Below are 23151 nucleotides of genomic sequence, written 5' to 3' on the forward strand. Positions count from 1 at the left end.
TGTTTCAAAATGTAAAGTACACTACTTTTGTGTGCCTGCCACATAGGCTGCCTTGTCTTGCTTAATCCTTTACTTCAAAAAGCTGTTACATTTGTTTTTGTCAGAAGAAGAATGGTTTAAATCCATGGCAGTATGTTATGTCTTGAGAGAAGCTGGGCTCTGTTAAGCTCCGTTGTTTGAACAAGAGGCCCCATGTGTGTGTGGATGGACATTTATGGAGAAGCTTGATGAAGACTGTCGGCCATTACGGGTCTTTGGTTTCAGGTCACAGCCCTGTATGGACATATACTGCAGGGGGCTGATAGGCTCCCCGCCCGCCTCAAGAGCCCAGGGGTCAGAGGTCAACCACATCAATGCTGTCATGTGACCTCCCCTCCTTGACTCTTGAAACACCTCACCTTACTAGCCCATATCTCTGGCATCAAGCACCGGCCACACCCCAGAAGGAGCTCCGCCTGGTACAGTACTAGGTCCCCAGAGATACGAACATGCAGGGAATGGAGGCAGTTCGGAACTGAAATCTGCTTAAAAATTCCATCAAACCATCAAAAAATATATGTAAAATATTTCTATAACTATTTATACACATACTGTATGTTTCTGACATGCTTTCAGCAAATTAAAACACACAAGCAATGATCTACAGCCTTATCTACCTTGCCTTAATTTGGCCTCAACTACTGTGGACCCTGACATCTCACGCCATTCCAGCCTGTACTGACGGCGTCTTGTCTTCACCCTGCTGCCTTGCCTTGCCTTCTCTCAGTTCCCTGCTGGCTGAGAGGAGAGCTTAGAAATGTAATTCCTAGAAAAGGAAATCCCATTCATGTCAATATTCTGAAAATGAAATGATTAGATAACCGTGGAACAGCTTCAAAATGGCTTCTACTGAAACAAGACCACAACAGTCAAAGTGAATCGTCTGGTCACATTTAAAGCTTGTTTGAAACTCCTCATCAAAAAAACTCAACTTTATTCCCTGTGCTCCACAACAACACAATGTGAAACTGATCAACTGAAGCAATTGAGCCTCACAGTTGTCATGCATAAGTGAGAACTGGCCTCAACTGTATTAAACAAAACACTTTGAAGAAAACCTGTTTTGAAACACATTGAAATGTTCAGTCTCACACTAAGCCTGGTAATGATACTTCTTTGAATGGAAGTCCTTGAGAAATGTGAGTGATCAAATTAAGATCCTACATCTGTAACGAACACGGTGCTGCTCTTAAAGTCCGAACATGTCATGTTTGTGACTTGTCATTACATTCCCCAAGCAAGCAGGCATTCATCCAACCACTTGACCTCAAGGAGAAACTGCTTTGTTCTCACTCAACATAAATCCCCCCCCCCCCTCCACCATGTTACAGGATCTGTTAATAATTTACAGGACGTACAATAATAAATCACCAAAGCAAGAATGCAGAGCCATGAAACCATGGCACTCCAGTTCTTTGATGGAGCAGATAGGGGCATTCGATTTCACAAACATTCCACTACTGAGCTTTAAAGGCAGAATACATTGAATAATTCCAGAAAACATGTATTTGATGTGGATCACACAATCTCATACAACAAAGGAGATAGCTCTGATCGATAAAAGTGTTCAAGACAAAGCTCGCTTGTGTGGCCAACCATTTCAAACGCACACAATCAGTGGTGGAAAAAATACCAAATTGTCATGCTTGAGTAAAAGTAAAGATACCTTAATAGAAAATGACTCAAGTAAAAGTGAAAGTCACCCAGTAAAACACTACTTGAATAAAAGTAAGTATTGGTTTTAAAAATACTTAAGTATCAAAAGTAAATGTAATTGCTAAAATATACTTAAGTATTAAAAGCAAAATAAAAGTAAAGATAATTTCAAATTCCTTTATTAAGCAAACCAGACGGTACGATTTTCTTGTTTTTGCAATTTACGGATAGCCAGGGGCACACTACAACACTCAGACATAATTTACAAACAAAGCAATTGTGTTGAGTGAGTCCACCAGATCAGATACAGTATGTATGACCAGGGATTTTCTCTTTAAGCATTCAAAATGTAACGAGTACTTTTAGGGGCAGGGAAAATGTGTGGAGTAGCAAGTACATTATTTTCTTTAGGAATGTAGTGGAGTAAAAGTAGTCAAAAATATAAACAGTAAAGTACGGATAACCCCAAAAATTACTTGATTAAAAATACTTTTAAGTACATTACACCACTGGAAACAATAACCAGAGCACAAAACTGGCCTATTCTTACACTACCTGTCGGACATACAGCAGCCCATTGAGCCAAGTGGGGATGAAGTGGCCACGATGGAATATATATATATATATATATATATATATTTATTTATTTATTATTTATTTTATTTCACCTTTATTTAACCAGGTAAGCTAGTTGAGAACACGTTCTCATTTACAACTGCGACCTGGCCAAGATAAAGCATATAAATATATATATATATACATACACACACTACATGACCATAAGTATGTGGACACATGCTCATCAAACATCTCATTCCAAAATCATGGGCATTATTATGGAGTTGGTCCCCCCTTTGCTGCTATAACAGCAGCCAATCTTCTGGGAAGACTTTCCACTAGATGTTGGAACATTGCTGCGGTGACTTGCTTCCATTCAGCCACAAGAGCATTAGTGAGGTCGGGCACTGATGTTTGGCAATTAAGCCTGGCTCGCAGTTGGCGCTCCAATTCATCCCAAAGGTGTTTGATGGGTTAAGGTCAGGGCTCTGTGCAGGCCAGTTAAATTTTTCCACATCGATCTTGACAAACCATTTATGTATGGACCTCACTTTGTGCACAGGGGCATTGTTACGCTGAAACAGGAAAGGCCCTTCCCCAAACTGTTGCCACAAAGAAGCACAGAATTGTCTAGAATGTGTTAAGATTTCCCTTCACTGGAACTAAGGGGCCTAGCCCGAACCATGAAAAAAGCCCTAGACCGCTATTCCTCCTCCACCAAACTTTACAGTTAGCACTATGCATTGAGACAGGTAGCGTTCTCCTGGCATCCGCCAAACCTGGATGGTGTAGAGTGATTCATCACTCTAGCCAACGCTTGGCATTGAGCATGGTGATCTTAGTCTTGTGTGCGGCTGCTGGGCATGGAAACCCATTTCATGAAGATCCCGATGAACAGTTCTTGTGCTGTCGTTGCTTCCAAAGGCAGTTTGGAGCTCGGTAGTGAGTGTTGCAACCAAGGACAGGCAATTTTTACACGCTACGCGCTTCAGCACCCGGTGGTCCCGTTCTGTGACCTTGTGTGGCCGTTGTTGCTCCTACACGTTTCCACTTCACATTAACAGCACTTACAGTTCCCCGGGGCAGCTCTAGCAGGTCAGAACTTTGACGAACTGACTTGATGGAAAGGTGGCATCCAATGATGGTGGCACGTTGAACATCACTGAGCTCTTCAGTATGGCCATTCTACTGCAAATGTTTGTCTATGAAGATTGCATGGCTTTGTGATCGATTTTATACACCTGTCAGCAACGGATGTGGCTGAAATAGCCGAATCCACTAATTTTAAGGGTTGTCCACATACTTTTGTATATACAGTACCAGTCAAAAGTTTGGACACACCTACTCATTCAAGGGGTTTTCTTTATTTTGACTATCTTCTACATTGTAGAATAATAGTAAAGACATCAAAACTATGAAATAACACATATGGAATCATGAGGTAAGCAAAAAACTGTTAAACAAATCAAAATATAGATTCTTAAAAATAGCCACCATTTGTACACTCTTGGCATACTCTCAACCAGCTTCACCAGGAATGCTTTTCCTACAGTCTTGAAGGAGTTCCCACATATGCTGAGTACTTGTTGGGTGCTTTTCCTTCACTCTGCGGTCCAACTCATCCTAACCATCTCAATTGGGTTGAGGTCGGGTGATTGTGGAGGCCAGGTCATCCGATGCAGCACTCCATCACTCTCCCTCTAAGCCCTTACACAGCATGGAGGTGTGTTGGGTCATTGTCCTGTTGAAAAACAAATGATAGTCTCACTAAGTGCAAACCAGATGGATGACAGCATAATGCTGTGGTAGCCATGCTGGTTAAGTGTGCCTTGAATTCAAAATAAATCACAGACAGTGTCACCAGCAAAGCCCCCCCCCCCCCCCCCCCACACCATCACACCTTCTCCTCCATGCTTCATGGTGGGAACCACACATGCGGAGATCATCCGTTCACCTGCTCTGCGTTTTTTGGTTGGAACCAAAAATCTGAAATTTGGACTCATCAGACCAAAAGGACAGATTTCCACCGGTCTAATGTCCATTGCTCGTGTTTCTTGGGCCAAGCAAGTCTCTTCTTCTTATTGGTGTCCTTTAGTAGTGGTTTCTTTGCAGCAATTCAACCATGAAGGCCTGATTCACGCAGTCTCCTCTGAACAGTTGATCTTGAGATGTGTCTGTTACTTGAACTCTGTGAAGCATTTATTTCAGCTGCAATTTCTGAGGCTGGTAACTCTAATGAACTGCAGCAGAGGTAACTCTTGGTCTTCCTTTCCTGTGGCGGAACTCATGAGAGCCAGTTTCATGATAGCGCTTGATGGTTTTTGCGACTGTACTTTGAAGAAACTTTGAAGGTTCTCGAAATGTATTGACTGACCTTCATGCCGTAAAGTAATGATGGACTGTTGTTTCTCTTTGCTTATTTGAGCTGTTCTTGCCATAAAATGGACTTAGTCTTTTACCAAGTAGGGCTATCTTCTGTATACCACTCCTACCTTGTCACAACACAACTGATTGGCTCAAATACAAATTTGTCATGCCTGCTCCCGCTCCTCCTCCCCCCCCCCCCCCACTTGAGAGCACCAGGCTACCCGTCTTTATACGCACCTGTCACCATCATTATGCACAGCAGCGCTCATTGGACTCACCTGGACTCCTTCACGTGGTTGATTGCCCTTGTATATCTGTCTGTTCCTCGGTGGTGTTCCCTGTGTCCGCATTAATTGTTGCTATGTGTTCCTGTCCAGACACTGTCCCTGTTCTGTTTTATGTCCGTCAGTTATTAAACATTCACTCCCTGTACCTGCTTCTCATCTCCTTAACAAGGCACACCTGTTAATTGAAATGCGTTCTAGGTGACTACCTCATGAAGCTGGTGGAGAGAATGCCAAGAGTGCGCAAAGCTGTCATCAAGGCAAAGGGTGGCTACTTTGAAGAATCTCAAATATAAAACTATTTTGATTTGTTTAAAACTTTCTTGGTTACTACATGATTCCATATGTGTTATTTAATCGTTTTGATGTCTTCACCATTATTCTACAATGTAGAAAATAATACAAATAAATAAAAACCCTTGAATGAGTAGGTGTGTCCAAACCTTTGACTGGTACTGTATACTGGCAAACCTTTAATCAACATGAAAAACACAGTCAGATCAATTGTTATACAAAAAGTTCTGTGTAAAATCCTTCATAAAAATATGTACAATCTTTCCTTTTTGGGTCTCCTTCACATGGTGCAACAGGTCTGAACAGCAATGTGGCAAATAGCAAGATCCTTATCATTAAGTCAACAGAACTGGCTCTCCATCTTCCCTGTCACAGTGACCAATAGCAGCATAGCAGCATGCGCTCAGCTAATGGCCAGAAGAACCAGCTATTGTATTTCCTGTCTACACAACACGTCATTCTCTCCTTTTGTCTGACCAGCGTCACCACTGATACCGAACACAATATGGCCAGTAGAAGCATGGCTCTATGGCACATTCAAACAATCCAAGCTTAAACAGTGGAAAACATATGAACAGTTACAGATACTGTTCACAGGAACTGTGGTGAATAACAAAATACATTACACTGAGTGTACAAAACATTAAAAACACCTTCCCAATAAGGGGTGGCAGGTAGCCTAGTGGTTAGGGTGTTGGGCCAGTAACCAAAAGGTTGCTGGATCGAATCCCCGAGCTCACAAGGAAAAAATCTGTCGTTCTGCCGCTGAACAAGGCAGTTAACACACTCTTCCCCGATAGGCCGTTGTTGTAAATAAGAATTTGTTCTTAACTGACTTGCCTAGTTAAATAAAAGTTCAATTATAAAAATATATATATTTAGTTGCACAGCCTCAATTCATTGCGGCATGGACTCTACAAGGTGTCAAAACATTCCACAGGAATGCTGGCCCATGTTGACTCCAATGCTTCCCACAGTTGTGTGAAGTTGGCTGGATGTCCTTTGGGTGGTCGACCATTCTTGATACACACAGGAAACTGTTGAGTGCGAAAAACCCAGCAACGTTGCAGTTCTTGACACAAACCAGTGTGCCTAGCACCTACTACCATACCCCGTTCAAAGGTACTTAAATCTTTTGTCTTGCCCATTCACCTTCTGAATAACACACATACACAATACATGTCTCAGTTGTCTCAAGGTCTAAAAATCCTTCTTTAACCCGTCTCCTCCCCTTCATCTACCCTGATTGAAGTGGATTTAACAAGTGACATCAATGAAGGATCATAGATTTCACCTGGATTCACCTGGTCAGTCTATGTCATGGAAAGACCAGGTGTTCATAATGTTTTGTACACTAAGTGTATATTCCTTGTTTTATAATCGAAAAACCAAAAAATGTTTTGTGCTTTGTTCCATATTCAAAATGTGGTCAATGTGGTCCAACTCTTTTCATCATGTACTATTTTCCATGTGTAGAGTGCATTACCATTATTGACAAAGACATTTTCCGAGGGCAACATTTATTTGATATTGTGCAATGTATTTGAACCGTGACGAACAATACAGTGAAGCCATTCTGCATTCATTCATTGCCAATTAGCCTTCCATCAACTTATCTAAGAGTCTCATAAGTAATGACCATATTGCCATTGTAATGACAATGAATGGTTATTTAAATTATTACATCATTATATGACACAAAACATCAAAGTAAGTGTAAACATTCACACACATTTAAGACCACAGAAGATCCTATCATGTGTCACCCACAGCTGGCAAGCATCTACTTTATGTAATCTGTTCCACACAGGGTTACTGTAGCTTGGTAGTTAGTGTCCTTGTCTGTAAAAAAAAAGATAGTGATGCTTGCTCCTATACTGAATGGTTTACAATATTAAGATGATAAGCTTAAGGACTCAGGTGGGATTTTGCACCAGGCCCGTTCGGGCCAGCAAGGTTGTACACAAGGATGACATTGTCCAGGTACCCTCTCTGCCTCCCACCAATACGCATCAGCATCACCCAGCACAAACACTCCTGTCCATTTGGTTGTGTGTATGAGTCAGTCACTCAACCACAGGGTCAGTCCAAATGGACTTCAGCTAAATGCTTGTTCTGTACAGCCTCTGCTCTGGGCTAGGATGGGGAGGAGTTGGAGCAACAGGGGTGGCTGGCTGTCGACAAAAATAAAGCTTCGCTGTCTCCACTGACCTCTAGCAAAAACCAACCCAATTTTTCTGAGAGCAGTATAAATGTTTTGACTAGGCAATCCACAATCTTTCTCCTCTCATGGTTATTAAAACTCTAATCGCCTTCAATAAATAGGTTGGGTTTATATTTGAATGAGGACTTGCTCAGGGCGAAACAGAGAGGATGGGGAATGTTATTTGTTTATCTGGTTGCTGTTGCAGAATGTGGTGGGGTGAGCTCGATCCTTGTGACGGCTGAAACGAGATTGAAACGGAGGCTGTTTTAAAATAAACTGACCTCATATTTTACTTGAGCTGGCCAAGTACGGGGCTTGAAATTATGGCATAAATAGAATCAACAAATACATATCCTGGTTTATATGTACCTACTGTACAGTGTATTCAGAAAGTACTCAGACCCCTTGACTTTTTCCACATTTTATTACACTACAGCCTTATTCTAAAATGTATTAAATAGTTTTTTCCCCTCACCAATCTACACACAATACCCCATAATGACAAAGCAAAAACAGGTTTTAGAAATGTTTACAAATGTATAAAATGTTGAAAACGTAAATATTACATTTACATAAGTATTCAGACCCTTTACTCAGTACTTTGTTGAAGCACCTTTGGCAGCGATTACAGCTTCAAGACTTCTTGGGTATGACTCTACAAGCTTGGCACACATGTATTTGGGGAGGTTCTCACAATTTTCTCTGCAGAACCTCTCAAGCTCTGTCAGGTTGGATGAGGAGTGTCGCTGCACAGCTATTTTTAGGTCTCTCCAGAGATGTTAGATCGGGTTCAAGTCCGGGCTCTGGCTGGGCCACTCAAGGACATTCAGAGACTTGTCCTGAAGCCACTCCTGCATTGTCTTGGCTGTGTGCTTAGGGTCGTTGTCCTATTGGAAGGTGAACCTTCGCCCCAGTCTGAGGTCCTGAGCGCTCTGGAACACGTTTTCATCAAGGATCTCTCTGTACTTTGCTCCGTTCATCTTTCCCTCTATCCTGTCTAGTCTCCTAGTCCCTGCAGATGATAAACATCCCCTAGCATGATGCTGCCACCACCATGCTTTATCGTGGGGAGGGTGCCAGGTTTCCTCCAGACTTGACGCTTGGCTTTCAGGTCAAAGAGTTCAATCTTGGTTTCATCAGACCAGAGAATCTTGTTTCTCATGGTCTGAGAGTCCTTTAGGTGCCTTTTGGCAAACTCCTAGCGGGCTGTCAAATCAAATTTTATTGGTCACATACACATGGTTAGCAGATGTTATTGTGAGTGTAGCGAAATGCTTGTGCTTCTAGTTCCGAAAGTGCAGCTATATCTAACAAGTAATATCTAACAATTCCACAACAAATACCTAATACACACAAATCTATGTAAAGGAATGGAATAATAATATATACATATATGGATGAGCAATGTCAGAGCGGCATAGGCTAAAATGCAATAGATAGCATAGAATACAGTATATAGATATGAGATGAGTAATGCAAGATATGTAAACATTATTAAAGTGGCATTATTAAAGTGACTATTTCACGAAGAGTGAGCTGGAGGGGATGGCTGCCGTTTTATGGGCTCTTAACAAACCGTGCAATATTGTTTAGTTTTTCGCATTGTTTGAAACTTATTTTGTACATAATGTTGCTACTACTGTGTCTAATGACTGCTGCTCTTTAATTATTTGTTACTTTTAAAAAAACATATATTTTTAGGTATTTTTCTTAAAACTGCAATGTTGGATAAGGGATTGTAAGTAAGCATTTCACTGTAAGGTCTACCTGTTGTATTTGGCGCATGTGACAAATACAATTTGATTTGATTTTACTAGTGTTCCATTTGTTAAAGTGGCCAATGATTTCAAGTCTGTATGTAGGCAGCAGCCACTCTGTGCTAGTGATGGCTGTTTAACAGTCTGATGGCCTTGAGATAGAAACAGTTTTTCAGTCTCTCGGTCCCAGCTTTGATGCACCTGTTCTGACCTCGCCTTCTGGATGGTAGCGGGGTGAACAGGCAGTGGCTCGGGTGGTTCTTGTCCTTGATGACATCGGGTGCTGTAGGTGTCCTGGAGGGCAGGTAGTTTGTCCCCGGTGATGTGTTGTGCAGACCGCACCACCGTCTGGAGAGCCCTGCAGTTGTTGGCGGTGCAGTTGCTGTACCAGGCGGTGATACAGCCCGACAGGATGCTCTCAATTGTGCATCTGTAAACGTTTGTGAGGGTTTTAGGTGACAAACCACATTTCTTCAGCCTGCTGAGGTTGAAGAGGCGCCGTTGCGCCTTCTTCACCACACTGTCTGTGTGGGTGGACCATTTCACCCTTGTCAATGATATGTATAACTTTCCACTCTCTCCACTGCTGTCCCGTCGATGTGGATAGGGGGGTGCTCCTTCTGCTGTTTCCTGAAGTCCACGATCATCTCCTTTGTTTTGTTGACATTGAGTGACAGGTTATTTTCCTGACACCACACTCTGAGAGCCCTCATCTCCTCCCTGTAGGCTGACTCATTGTTGTAGGTAATCCAGCCTACTACTGTTGTGTCGCCTGAAAACTTGATGACTGAGTTGGAGGTGTGCATGGCCACGCAGTCATGGGTGAACAGTGAGTACAGGAGGGGGCTGAGCACGCACCCTTGTGGGGCCCCAGTATTGAAGATTTAGTTTCCTACCTTCGCCACCTGGGGGCCGCCCATCAGGAAGTCCAGGACCCAATTGCACAGGACGGGGTTGAGACCCAGGGCCTCAAGCTTAATGATGAGCTTGGAGTGTACTATGGTGTTGAATGCTGAGCAATAGTCAATTAACAGCATTCTTACATATGTATTCCTCTTGTCCAGATGGGATAGGGCAGTGTGCAGTGTGATGGCGATTGCATCGTCTGTGGACCTACTGGGGTGGTAAGCAAATTGAAGTGGGTCTAGGGTGACAAGTAAGGTGGAGGTGCTATGATCCTTGACTAGTCTCCCAAAGCACTTCATGATGACAGATAGTCATTTAGTACAGTTACCTTTGCATTCTTGGGTACAGGAACAATGGTGGCTATCTTGAAGCATGTGGGGACAACAGACTGGGATAGGGAGAGATTCAATATGTCCATAAATACACCAGCCAGCTGGTCTGCGCATGCTCTGAGGACGCGGCTAGGGATGCCGTCTGGACTGGCAGCCTTGCAAGGGTTAACACGTTTAAATGTCTTAATCACATTGACCACGGAGAAGGTGAGCCCACAGTCCTTGGTAGCTGGCCGCGTCGGTGGCACTGTGTTATCCTCAAAGTGGGCAAATAACGTGTTTAGCATGTCTGGCCACAAGACGTCGGTGTCCGCGATGTGGCTGGTTTTCTTTTTGTAATCCGTGATTGTCTGTAGACCCTGCCACATACGTCTTGTGTCTGAGCCATTGAATTGCGACTTTTTATCTCGCAATATTGACATTTTGCCTGTTTGATTGCTTGCGGAGGGAACGACTACACTGTTTGTATTCTGCCATATTCCCCGTCACCTTGCCATGGTTAAATGCGGTGGTTTGCGCTTTTAGTTTTGTGTGAATGGTGCCATCTATCCACGGTCTCTGGTCAGGGTAGGTTATAATAGTCACAGTGGGTACAACATCTCCTGTACATTTCTTGATAAACTCAGTGACTGTCTCGGTGTACATGTCCATATTATTCTCAGAAGCTACCCGGAACATATCCCAGTCTGCGTGATCAAAACAATCTTGAAGTGTGGATTCCGATTGGTCAGACCAGCGTTGAATAGTCCTTTCCACGGGTGCTTCCTGTTTGAGTTTCTGCCTCTGGAGTCGTGGTCAGATTTGCCGAAAGGGGTGCGGGGGAGGGCCTTGAATGCATCCCGGAAGTTAGAGTAATAATGGTCCAGTGTTTTTCCAGCGCAAGTGCTACAGTCAATATGTTGATAGAATTTAGGTAGCCTTTTCCTCAAATGTTCTTTGTTAAAATTCCCAGCTACAATAAATGCAGCCTTAGGATATATCGTTTCCAGCTTTCATAAAGTCCAGTGAAGTTCCTTGAGGGCCGTTGTTGCATCGGCTTGAGGGGGGATATATACGGCGGTGACAATAACCGAAAATAATTATCTTGGGAGAAAATATGGTCCACATTTGATTGTGAGGTATTCTATGTCAGGTGAACAAAAGGACTTGAGTTCCTGTATGTTATTACAATTACACCATGAGTCGTTAATCATGAAACATACATCCCCGCCCTTCTTTTTCCTGGAGAGATGTTTATTCCTGTCGGCATGATGCACTAAGAATCCAGGTGGCTGTACTGATTCCGACAGTATATCCCGAGCGAGCCATGTTTCCATAAAACAGAGTATGTTACAATCCCTGATGTCTCTCTGGAAAGCAACCCTTGCCCTGATCCCATCAACTTTGTTATCTAGGGACTGGACATTGGCGAGTAATATACTAAGTCTGACTAGAAGACCGCTCTGGCTTCCTCTTCTCCGGCAGCGTTGTTTTGGGTCAGCCTCTAGAATCAGTTCAAATGCCCTGACTGGTGAGAACAATGGATCCGCTTCGGGGAAGTCGTATTCCTGGTCGTAGTGCTGGTAAGTTGATGCCGCTCTGATATCCAATAGTTTTTCCCGGCAGTATGTAATAACACAATATTTTCTGGGCCAACAATGTAAGAAATTTTACATAAAAAAACTAAATACTGCAAAGTTCCCTAAGGACTAGAAGCGAGGCAGCCCTCTCTGTCGGCACCATGTGTTGCTGTGTGCCTTTTACTGGTGAGTGGCTTCCGTCTTGCCACTCTACCATAAAGGCCTGATTAGTGGAGTGCTGCAGAGATGGTTGTCCTTCTGGAAGGTTCTCCCATCTCCACAGAGGAACTCTGAAGCTCTGTTAGAGTGACCATCTGGTTCTTGGTCACCTCTCTGACCAAGGCCCTTCTCCCCCGATTGCTCAGTTTGGCTGGGCGGTCAGCTCTAGGAAGAGTTTTGGTGGTTCCAAACTTCTTCCATTTAAGATTGATGGAGGCCACTGTGTTCTTGGGGACCTTTAATGCTGCAGAAATGTTTTGGTACCCTTCCCCCAGATCTGTGCCTCGACACAATTTTGTCTCGGAGCTCTATGGACAATTCCTTCGACCTCGTGGCTTGGTTTTTGCTCTGACTTGCACTGTCAACCGTGGGACCTTATATAGACAGGTGTGTGCCTTTCCAAATCATGTCCGATCAATTGAATTTACCACAGGGGGAGTCCAATCAAGTTGTAGAAACATCTCAAGGATGATCAATGGAAAAGGATGCACCTGATCTCAATTTCGAGTTTCATAGCAAAGGGTCTGAATAATTATGTAAATAAGGTATTTCTGTTTTTAGTTTTATCAATTTTAGAATAAGACTGGAACGTAACAAAATGTGTAAAAAGTCAAGGGCTCTGAATACCTTCCGAACACACTGTGTGTATTCACCGTTTTTAGAGAAGATCCCATTATGAGGGTGTGTATATGAGCATGCAGAACTCCATAACTCACTGTTCTACAGACTGATTGAAAATAGTGACAACAATAATAGTGATGTTGATTATGAGGATGATAATAAAGTTGAGAAAGTTGAATGAAAATGAGCCGATCGTTTTGGACAAATATAACAGCTACAGATTCAGTTACAGAATATAACATAAAAACAATGTAAACCTGTTCAGAATGACGGTCTTTGGCTCCTTGGTGCCTGAAGGTCTCTTGGCCCTTCAATGCCACACACATCTTCTCTGTGAGCCTGGGTGGGTTGGTGGGAGAAACAAGTACAGGAACCAAAGCTGGGGGGAGGGAAATAAATCAGTACAACAGCCCTCTTACACGAGATGATCCTTCACGATTTACATGAAATATGTGGTTTAATATGTTTGTCCTAATTTATTCCCAGCACTGGACTCAGAAATATGAAATTATAGGTCTAACCCTTTCTTGGTCAAACCTTGATGAACAAAATTAAAATCTTTTGAACGTCTTATTACTGTTTGGGTAAACAAATAAAACATATCTTCTTGGCGGTCACATAGATTTGCAGAGGTAGCTGACACATCAAATTCTTTATATCGCCATGTATTGTATTAAGATTAACAAGCTTAGTGGAGGTCTGGACATTAGTGAAGGTCTGGACATTAGTGAAGGTCTGGACATTTTTGTTGCTTATTTATATAAGCTACAGTATAACCAGGTTAATGGTCATTACAACTGTACAATGTTTTATTTTATGAAATTTACATTCAGAGTCTGAAGCACACAGCCATTTCCCCCGATCAAGCTTCTATTCACACAGTCACAGTGTATTCCTGGAAGGGGTCTAGCAGGTCTACTGTATCTGTCCCTTTTCTACCGGTTATTTATGGGACTGAACTGCATGTAAGGTAATTAATAATGGTTTAATTCATCCCAGGCCAAGTGTACACAGACTTCACTGGAGGAGAGGACAGCTCGACTCGACCCAGAAAATCCCACATGATATAAACCTAAACCTGCGTATTCCCCCTGGACACACACACACACACACACACACACACACACACACACACACACACACACACACACACACACACACACACACACACACACACACACACACACACACACACACACACACACACACACACACACACACACACACACACACACACACACACACACACACACAGCGGAGGCCTTCTATGGAACAGAGCCATTCACTGAAGCAGTAAACGACAACAATCCTTTATGATTCTGACCAGGGCCCAGATTTGTTCATAGTCAGGAAAATCTCCTTGCTTCAATTCTGACACATGAAACATTGTATTTATACATCATTATATAGGAGTGTAAATGTTTCCTGTAGGCCTGATTTTGTTGTTGTTCTAATTGTATTGTATGTTTTAAATGTTGTCATGTATCGCCTACTGCTGCCTTCTTGGCCAGGTCTCCCTTGAAAAAGAGATGCTGTGTCTCAATGGGCTTTTTCCTGGTTAAATAAAATACAACAAAATGGAACAAAACAAATAAAAAACTGAATTAATATTCCATATGTTTGAAAAAGAGATGCAATGTCCTTATCACATGTAAACAAAGGAGGCCATTCTGTCTTCGTAGAACAGTGAATGGGACATACAGTGTCTATAAGACTGAGCTCATCTCTTCCCATCGTTTCCTGAGCCTGTCAGGAGGCTTGAGGAGGAAAGCCTGATCTCTTCAAAAGAACATGAGCAGTGGTCATAAGCGTGGGCTAACATTCATCTGGAGGAAAACAATGGTTGATGGCATTTCACGGACAGACAGAAAGACAGACATTTCCCAGGGTTCCCCTGACGGGCCTGTCTAGGTGCTTGGGGGAGAAAGCCCTTTCTCTCCCGCTTTCTCTCTCTTCTGTTCTCTCTCTCTCTTCTGTTCTCTCTCCATCATCTCTCTCCATCTTTCTCCATCCCTCCCTCCACTGGCAGGCTGCTCTATCTCAACTCCTCCAGAAGGTACATGTGACCCCTTCTATTTCCTGTTGCTGCATGGGCTTGCCTGCAAATGAATGCCATGTCAGGTGTTAGCTGATACCTCTTTCTGCTGAAGAGGAAAAGGAGATGGTAAAAAAAATAAGAAAAACAGTTGAATGGTACCATATTAAAAGCAGAGATGCATTAGGCTGGAAAACGTCAGGTTCTGAGTGAGGCTAAATGTGAACCTTTTACAGACTGCAAAAAGCATTGGTCCTTTTTTCTCTCCAAAGTGTGCTGCTCGAGTGGCTTGAGTGGCTGGCGTAACGCGACTAATAATGCCACAGTTTATATATAACTCTCTGGAGGTGGAGGGAGGGGGAGAGACAGCAGAGGAGATGTGTGTGTGTGTGGGGGGGTGTGTGTGGGGGGGGGGGGGGGGGGGGGTGATGGGTGTGTTGGATCCGGGCGGTCTACTCTGTCTGACATGTTTTCTGTGTTGGGGCCCAGGCCCAGGGCTGTTCTGAGCTGAGTTGGGGAACAGGACCCAGGGGGGACATAGAGCTCTCCTCGCAGCCTCTCCCTATAGGACACCTGGGAGACACATCACAGAGACAGCACTTCCTCTGCCGGAGAGCCCAGCAGCCCTGTGACCAGACCAGCATTCTTTTAATTTAGTCTGACCTACTCTGCTCTGTCTGGCAGAGTAAAAGAGTAATGGTTCCTTATTTGTGAGGATTCTGTGAATGGCATTATGCATGAAATACCATTTTGTACACTTTTGATGATTACGAAATTAGTTATATGAAAAGTTTGGTCTCTTCCAACTAGAAAGTCAAAAGAAAATGCTCTGCCTCAGACGAGAGCAATCCCGAAAAAATTGAATTTTTATTCAGTTCTACAACTTTGTGTGCTTCTGCTTGGGTGTGTATCTGGCTGAGGCAATGTGATCGTCAGGCTCAATCTCAGTAAACACGATGATCTGTTAGCTGTGTGTGATGACTTTTAACAATACTCTCCGTCACCCATACTGAGTAAAATCATAAATTCCAATTCAATACACCATGTTCAACTGCACACCACTTCCAGATCTTTCCAACATGACTTGATGGTAGTAGAATGGAATGGTACAAGAGATTTTGCCAAACGGATCAATCAATTTATCCCCAAATGAAGACCGGTTGACAGTTAATTCTAGAGATGAAAACAATAAGAAATATTTCGTCTGAAACATTAGATTTCTGAGATTTATCTCACTTTTTAAAAAACTTTATAATGGCTGGGGGTGATTTCCACAGAGAACACAAAATTGAAACGCAAACTACAAGCCAATGTGAAGGTATTCATTTTGGCATTATTTTGTGTTTTGGTGGAAATCTAGTTGCATGGTTGATATTCTAGCTGCTGCACACTGAATTCCTCCTTAATAAAGCAGTTGGCTAAGAAATAAAGTGATGACTGAGAAACAACTTCTCAGCATGTACAGAACCTCCCCTAATTTGAATGACAAATAATTGCTTTATCACTAACAATCGTTCCCTTGCCACAGCCATACTATGAACTGTACCAGCTATGATAAGCGCACAGGACTGTCGAGAGTCATGCAGTTGAGCTCCAGGCTTTAATCTCCTCATGTAAACATGACCTGTGTGTGTGCGTGTGTCCAGGTTTGACTCTCTACCTAACCTAATAAATACCCATGAACATGGAGTAGGGTTTATATGCAGAGCACACCCTGGCTCTCAGTTGTGATTGTGTGTGTGTGTGTGCACGTGCATGCAAAACACCCACTCTCAGCACATAAAACCTCTGGGTCAGAGAGGCTGGTTTATTTGTATTTACTACAGGGTTGGCTGGGGTGAGAAAGGTGTGCCATTCCCAGGTCCTGTGCTGTGGAGGGGACATCCCATTCTCACTGAACAGACCACTCAGATCTCATTACACTGTATTAGCTTATAAAGCCCACCATATTTGTTTATTTGGATACCCATTAGCTTTTGCAGAAGCAGCAGCTACTATTCCTGAGGTCCACAAAAAACAGTAACAAAACACTGATGCACAAGGACAGTCACACAAAGTTTTTATAAAACAATATACAAACAATATAAATAAAAAATAATACAACTAAACAATATGTGTGTGTGTCCTCACAGTCCCTGTTGTTCAATGAGTTGTTTAATCTGTTTTTAAAGGTCATTTTGCTGTTTTCATTAGTAATTTGAGATAGAAGAGAGTTCCATGTGATCATTCGTTTTGGACTTGGGGACAGTGAAGAGACCCCTGGTGCTATGTCTTGTGGGTTATGTATGGGTGTCTGAGCTGAATGTTATTTGATTATGCAGACAATCTGGAATTTTCATCACAGTACTATTTCTCAGAAAAACTAGAAGAGAAGCAGTTAATATCTCGTCAACCCTCAACCAGGAAAGACTGGCATGCATGTTGATGTTAGTTCTGTGTGTGCAGTTAAGGGCAAGGCGTGCTGCTCTGTTTTGAGCCAGCTGCAATTTTGATAGGTTTTTTCTTTGCTGCACTTGACCATGTTACTGGACAGTAATCAAGATGGTACAAGACCAGAGACTAAACAACTAGTACAGTTGATTTTTAGTGTAAAAAACACAGAATGTATTTTTATAACAGATATACCCCTCCCCATCTTCACAACAACTTTATCTTCAGCGTTTATCTTCAGCGTTTATCTTCCCTTTATGTCGTCTCCATATATCTACTGTTTTCTCTTAGGAACAGACTGGAAACTGTTAATTCCCCCCCCGGCCATCAATAACCACCCATCCCAGACATTCACCGAAAACACTGAAAACACCCAGAGGGGTGAGAAGATGCCACCTGGATAGTGGATGGATGGAATTCCTCTTCCTATGAGCTATGAGGTGGGGGCTGCCAGAGGGATGGGTGCCACATCGCTCAGCTCACTGAAGGTAGAAGTAGCCTTAACTCGACCGGCGGCAGCCTGAGAAATGGTAGTCTCCACGTCCACTCAGAAGTGAAAAGAAAAGTGATATATTCTGAGAACAAATATAACCTCTTGGGACTAAAGAACCTCCAGCAGCATAGCAGAGACAGGAGGTACTACATCAATAGCATCACAGGTTCATTCATTCGTTTTTGTTTTTCTCTCGGTGTCAACACTGTTATTTTTAGAGCAAACTCAGAGTGTCTCACTCAACAGCTGTGACCCACCTGGGACATGGACGTCGTGGAGGAAAGTAAGTCAGGGGGGAATTCTTTAATAAGCCCATGGTCACCATCCAAGGACCAGTAGAGCTGCATGGCAATGACAGTGGGCTGGGGTGTGAAGCAAAGTCAAGCAGGACATACACTCCTTATATAGACATGGCTCATCTTGGGACCCCCGACTGTGACCTTATCCTCCATGCCTCATTAGTCTATCCACACACACACACACACACACACACACACACACACACACACACACACACACACACACACACACACACACACACACACACACACACACACATGAACGGACACACCCATGTGCTGAATGCAGAAAAGTTCCAGAATGTTCAGAGCTCTTAGTGTGATGTACTGTAGTATACTGTACCACGTGGGAGGGCTGTGGATTGCAGACACCTGATCCGTCTCTTGTCTCTGATACTGTTTATGCATTTATGTTAGATAAATGGTTTCAGACTGGGATCAGTAAGCCAAACATTTAATCTTATTCAGGACAAGTAAAGAGGGACAGGATGACGTGGGGAGTGCAAAGCTATGCTTCTTTAATAATAATAATAATAATACAGCCTTTTGTAGCTACCATCGCGTTGAAACCTCAGCTCGCCGCCATCACAGGAGGCAAAAATGAAATCCTGTCTCGAGATGCCAAACGCTGTTAGAGTTAACGGCGGCGCTCGCCCTTCGACAGGCTTTAATGAGAAGTCAACGTGGATAGAAAATGACGGTTCTATTATGGAAGGAGCAGCTTGCACTCAAACTACAGGTCACGAGAGAAAGGGAGAGCAGGGCACCAGAACTTCTTAATGTTTTCATTTAAGACTGAGGAGGTGATTAAATCAGGGAAGATAAACACATCCCTTGGAGACGGGCCCTAGCAACGCAACAATGAGTCTCTACTCCGACATAAAGAGGCTTTCAGTCGGAGGAGGAGAGGAGAGCTGCCTTTTCTCATTCCCATGACTGGCCTGTCTAACTAAGAGTCAGGAGCCCAGGTTAACACCATTCACATCTGCATTCATACCTTTGATAAACAGGCAAGCACGCCGAGGAGTTTTAGTTACATCTGTGTACCCTGTGACAGGTTTTAAATGCTGCCTCTCCTCCACTGAAGGGCTGTTGAGCACTGGTTGATGGGGATACAGTTAAAGTTACAGCAGGAGCAGCAACAGATGGAAAAACGTTACAAAAGCAAAGCAGCACTCTTAAGTTCACATGCCCCTAATGTAGTAGTGTATTTGGTTCAGCAGCTATATTGTACAGTTACAAATTTTAAAAACAAAGCCCACAATATTTTAGCCCTGTACATATCCTCTATCTCTCTCAATAGAAGGGCTTTATTGGCATGGGAAACATATGTTAACATTGCCAAAGCAAGTGAAGTAGATAATAAACAAAAGTGAAATAAACAAAAAATTGTTTTATCTCTCTCTCTCTCCCCTCAGCGACATGCTACACCTCCCTCCCCTCTCCGCCATTCAACACCTCCGAGCTGTCATCGCCACAGGCGGACAGGGGCCCATGTTTCCCATACGAGGCGAGGGGATGTGTGTATTCTCCTCTTCAGTGGGGAGATTGTCACCGTAGTACTGTGGAAACCACACAGCCTGGCTCCTACCCTGCACTACATACCTTGTGGTCCACATTGTCACCTCGTAGCCCTGACGTCACTGTTGACATCCATACCCACACACTTTGCCCTTCAAAATGGATGATCGCATCACCAGCCTGACACAGAAATCAGACTGAAGAGAAAAAACAATCTGGTCCTGTGTGTAAAGGGCAAGGCTGTATAAGCTTTGCCTTGCTACCTAGACCCTTGCTCTGGACAAACGCTACGCTACTCCCACAGACGTTAGTTTCTTCTCCACAATTAGTCTGGATCTGAGTACCTCCCCCGACCCTTCATCGAATGCGAACACATTCGGGGCCGTCTGATTGGTCCAGAAACCGATGAGTTGGGCCAGAGTAAGAACACACGTGGGTAAAGTGGATACTCTGATTGGTTAGAGATGATCCAATCGCTGTAGAAAGCCCCTTGTGCCCCTCATCTCCACAAACGACTTCATACAAAAAATGTAGGGAACAACAGAGCAGTGAAAGAATTTAGTGGGAGTTGTCAGGCTTGTATAGCTCCAGCTCCTGCTCCAGGCCATGGAGGTTATTTATGCCTGCTAGCCTGAGGGAGATCCCCAGTGAGCACAAGGCATTCTGCGGTTAATGGGAAATCCTCCTCATTTTGCTCATACAATGAGATTTATTCCGCAGACTTAAGTTGTAGCACATGTGTTTTGCATGGACATAACAGCATATCGGATATGACTGCTGCCCCTATGCCATAGGAGTCATTTGTTAGGGAGTGAAGGGGAATTGGGGGGCCCCTCCAGTGGTCTGCCAACCTTTGTACTGTACACAGACAGGTACAGCATTGAAGCTTTTCATATCTCCCACATTACAGATTGAGTGTTTAATAGTGTGTAATAGCCACACCTGCAACAGGGTTGGGGGGGGGGGGGGGGGGCAGGAGAAAGAATGTCCATAGGAGGAGCAGCAGGTAAGGTAAGTGACCGTTGAGGGTGTAGGGGGAGCAGGTAGCTGACTAGTAGTAGCTATTCAGCAGCCTGATAGTGTAAGGGTAGAAACTGTTGGCCAGTCTCAGTTTTTGCAATGATGCTCCTGTACTGCCCACGTCTGAGTGATTGAAGCGGGGAGAACAGGGCATGGCTTGGGTGGCTGGGGGTCGCTGAGGATCTTCTTGGCCTTCTTGCGACACCTGGTGTTGTAGGTGTCCTGCAGGGCAGGCAGTGTGCACCCAATGGTGCATTCAGCTGCACGTATCACCCTAAGAAGAGCCTTGCGGTCTGAGGCGGGGAAGTTGCCGTACCAGGCTGTGATGCAGCCTGACAGTATGCTCTCGATGATGCTCCTGTAGAACACTTGGGGACAAGCCTAATTTCTTCAGCATCCTGAGGTTAAAGAGTCACTGTCGTGCGTTCTTCACTACGGTGTCCGTGTGGTTAGACCATTTCAGCTTCTCTGAGATGTGTACACCAAAGAATTTCGAGTTATTGACCATCTCCACGGTGGCCCCATTGACGAGGATGGTGGGGTGTCCAGCCTGGTTCATTCTGAAGTCCACAATCAGCTCCTTTGTTTTACTAACGTTAGGGAGAGGTTGTTACCTGGCACCACACCGTCAGAGTGCCTACCTCCTCCCTGTAGGCTGTCTCATCGTAGTTGGTATTCAGGCCTACTACTGTTGTGTTGTCAGCTAACTTGATGATGGAGTTGGAACTTTGTTGAGACCACGCAGTCGTGAGTATACAGGGAATACAGGAGGGGACTGAGGACGCACCCTTGTGGGGCCCCCGTGCTGAGAATCAGTTTTGAGGAGGTAATGTTGCCTACCTTCACTACCTGGGGGTGGCCCATCAGGAAGTCCAGGACCCAGTTGCATAGGGAGGAGTTTAGACACAGGTCTGTGAGCATTGTAAGGAGCATTTATGGGCACTATGGTATTGAAGGCTAAACTGTAGTTGATGAACAGCATCCTCACATATGCATTCCTTTTGTCCAGGATACCCAATGGCGATTGCGTCTGTGGATCTGTCAGGGTGGTAGGCATCGAGTGTGTCGGGGAGGGAGGAGGTTATATGGTCTTTGACTAGCCTCTCGAAGCACTATATGATGATGCTAGTGAGTGTAACTGTTCGGCAGTCATTCAGTTCAATTACTTCCCCTCTCTTGGGCACAGGGATGACAGTGGACATCTTGAAACAGGTGGGTATAGCGGCCTGAGCTAGGGAGAGATTGAAAATGCCAGATGGTCTGCACATGCTCTGAGGGCACGGCTAGGGATGCCGTTAGGGCCGGCAGCTTTGCGAGCGTTAATACATTTGAATGACTTACATATGTCCTTAGTGGTGACCGTGATGTGGGTGACTTTCTTTTTGTAACCAGTGTTTGTAAGGAGCCCCTGCCACATTCGCCTTGTGTCTGACCCACTGAATTGCTCCTCTACTTTGTCCCTATACTTGTGTTTCACAATCTTGATCAATCTATCAAGCTACTCCCTGACCGGGTCTGTAATACCTACATGTTTCAAGCAGACTACCATAGTTCCTGTGCCCAAGGAAGCGAAGGTAATCTGCCTAAATGATTACCGCCCCGTAGCACTCACATCGGTAGCCATGAAGTGCTTTGAAAGGCTGGTCATGGCTCACATCAACAGCATCATCCCGGATACCCTAGACCCACTCCAATTCGCATATCGCCCCAGCAGATCCACAGATTATGCAATCTCAATTGCACTCCCACACACCGCGGTTTCCCACCTGGACAAAAGGCAGACCTATGTGAGAATGCTGTTCATTGACTACAGCTCAGCGTTCAACACCATAGTGCCCAAAAAGTCATCATTAAACCTTTCACGAGCCTCAACCCCGGATCCGCGAGCACCCCCCCCCCCCCCACACACTGATTAGCATCGCTAGCATAGCGTCACAATTAAATAGTAGCATCTAAATATCATTAAATCACAAGTCCAAGACACCTAATGAAAGATACAGATCTTGTGAATAAAGCCACCATTTCAGATTTTTTTATGTTTTACAGGGAAGACACAATATGTAAATCTATTAGCTAAACACGTTAGCAAAAGACACCATTTTTCTTTGTCCACCATTTTTTCTCTCCACCAGTAGCTATCACCAATTCGGCTAAACTAAGATATTGATAGCCACTAACCAAGAAAAAACCTCATCAGATGACAGTCTGATAACATATTTATGGTATAGGATAGGTTTTGTTAGAAAAATGTGCATATTTCAGGTATAAATCATAGTTTGCCATTGCAGCCACCATCACAAATCTCACCAAAGCGACTAGAATTACTACAGAGAGCAACTTGTATTACCAATTTACTCATCATAAAACATTTCTTAAAAATACACAGCACATAGCAATGGAAAGACACAGATCTTGTGAATTCAGACAACATTTCAGATTTTCTAAGTGTTTTACGGCGAAAACACAATAAATCGTTATATTAGCATACCACATATGCAAACGTTACCCGAGCACTGATTCAAGCCAAAGAGAGCGATAACGTAAATATCGCCAAA

This window comes from Salvelinus fontinalis, chromosome 2 (assembly GCF_029448725.1).
Source record: "Salvelinus fontinalis isolate EN_2023a chromosome 2, ASM2944872v1, whole genome shotgun sequence".
Lineage (NCBI taxonomy): Eukaryota > Metazoa > Chordata > Actinopteri > Salmoniformes > Salmonidae > Salvelinus > Salvelinus fontinalis.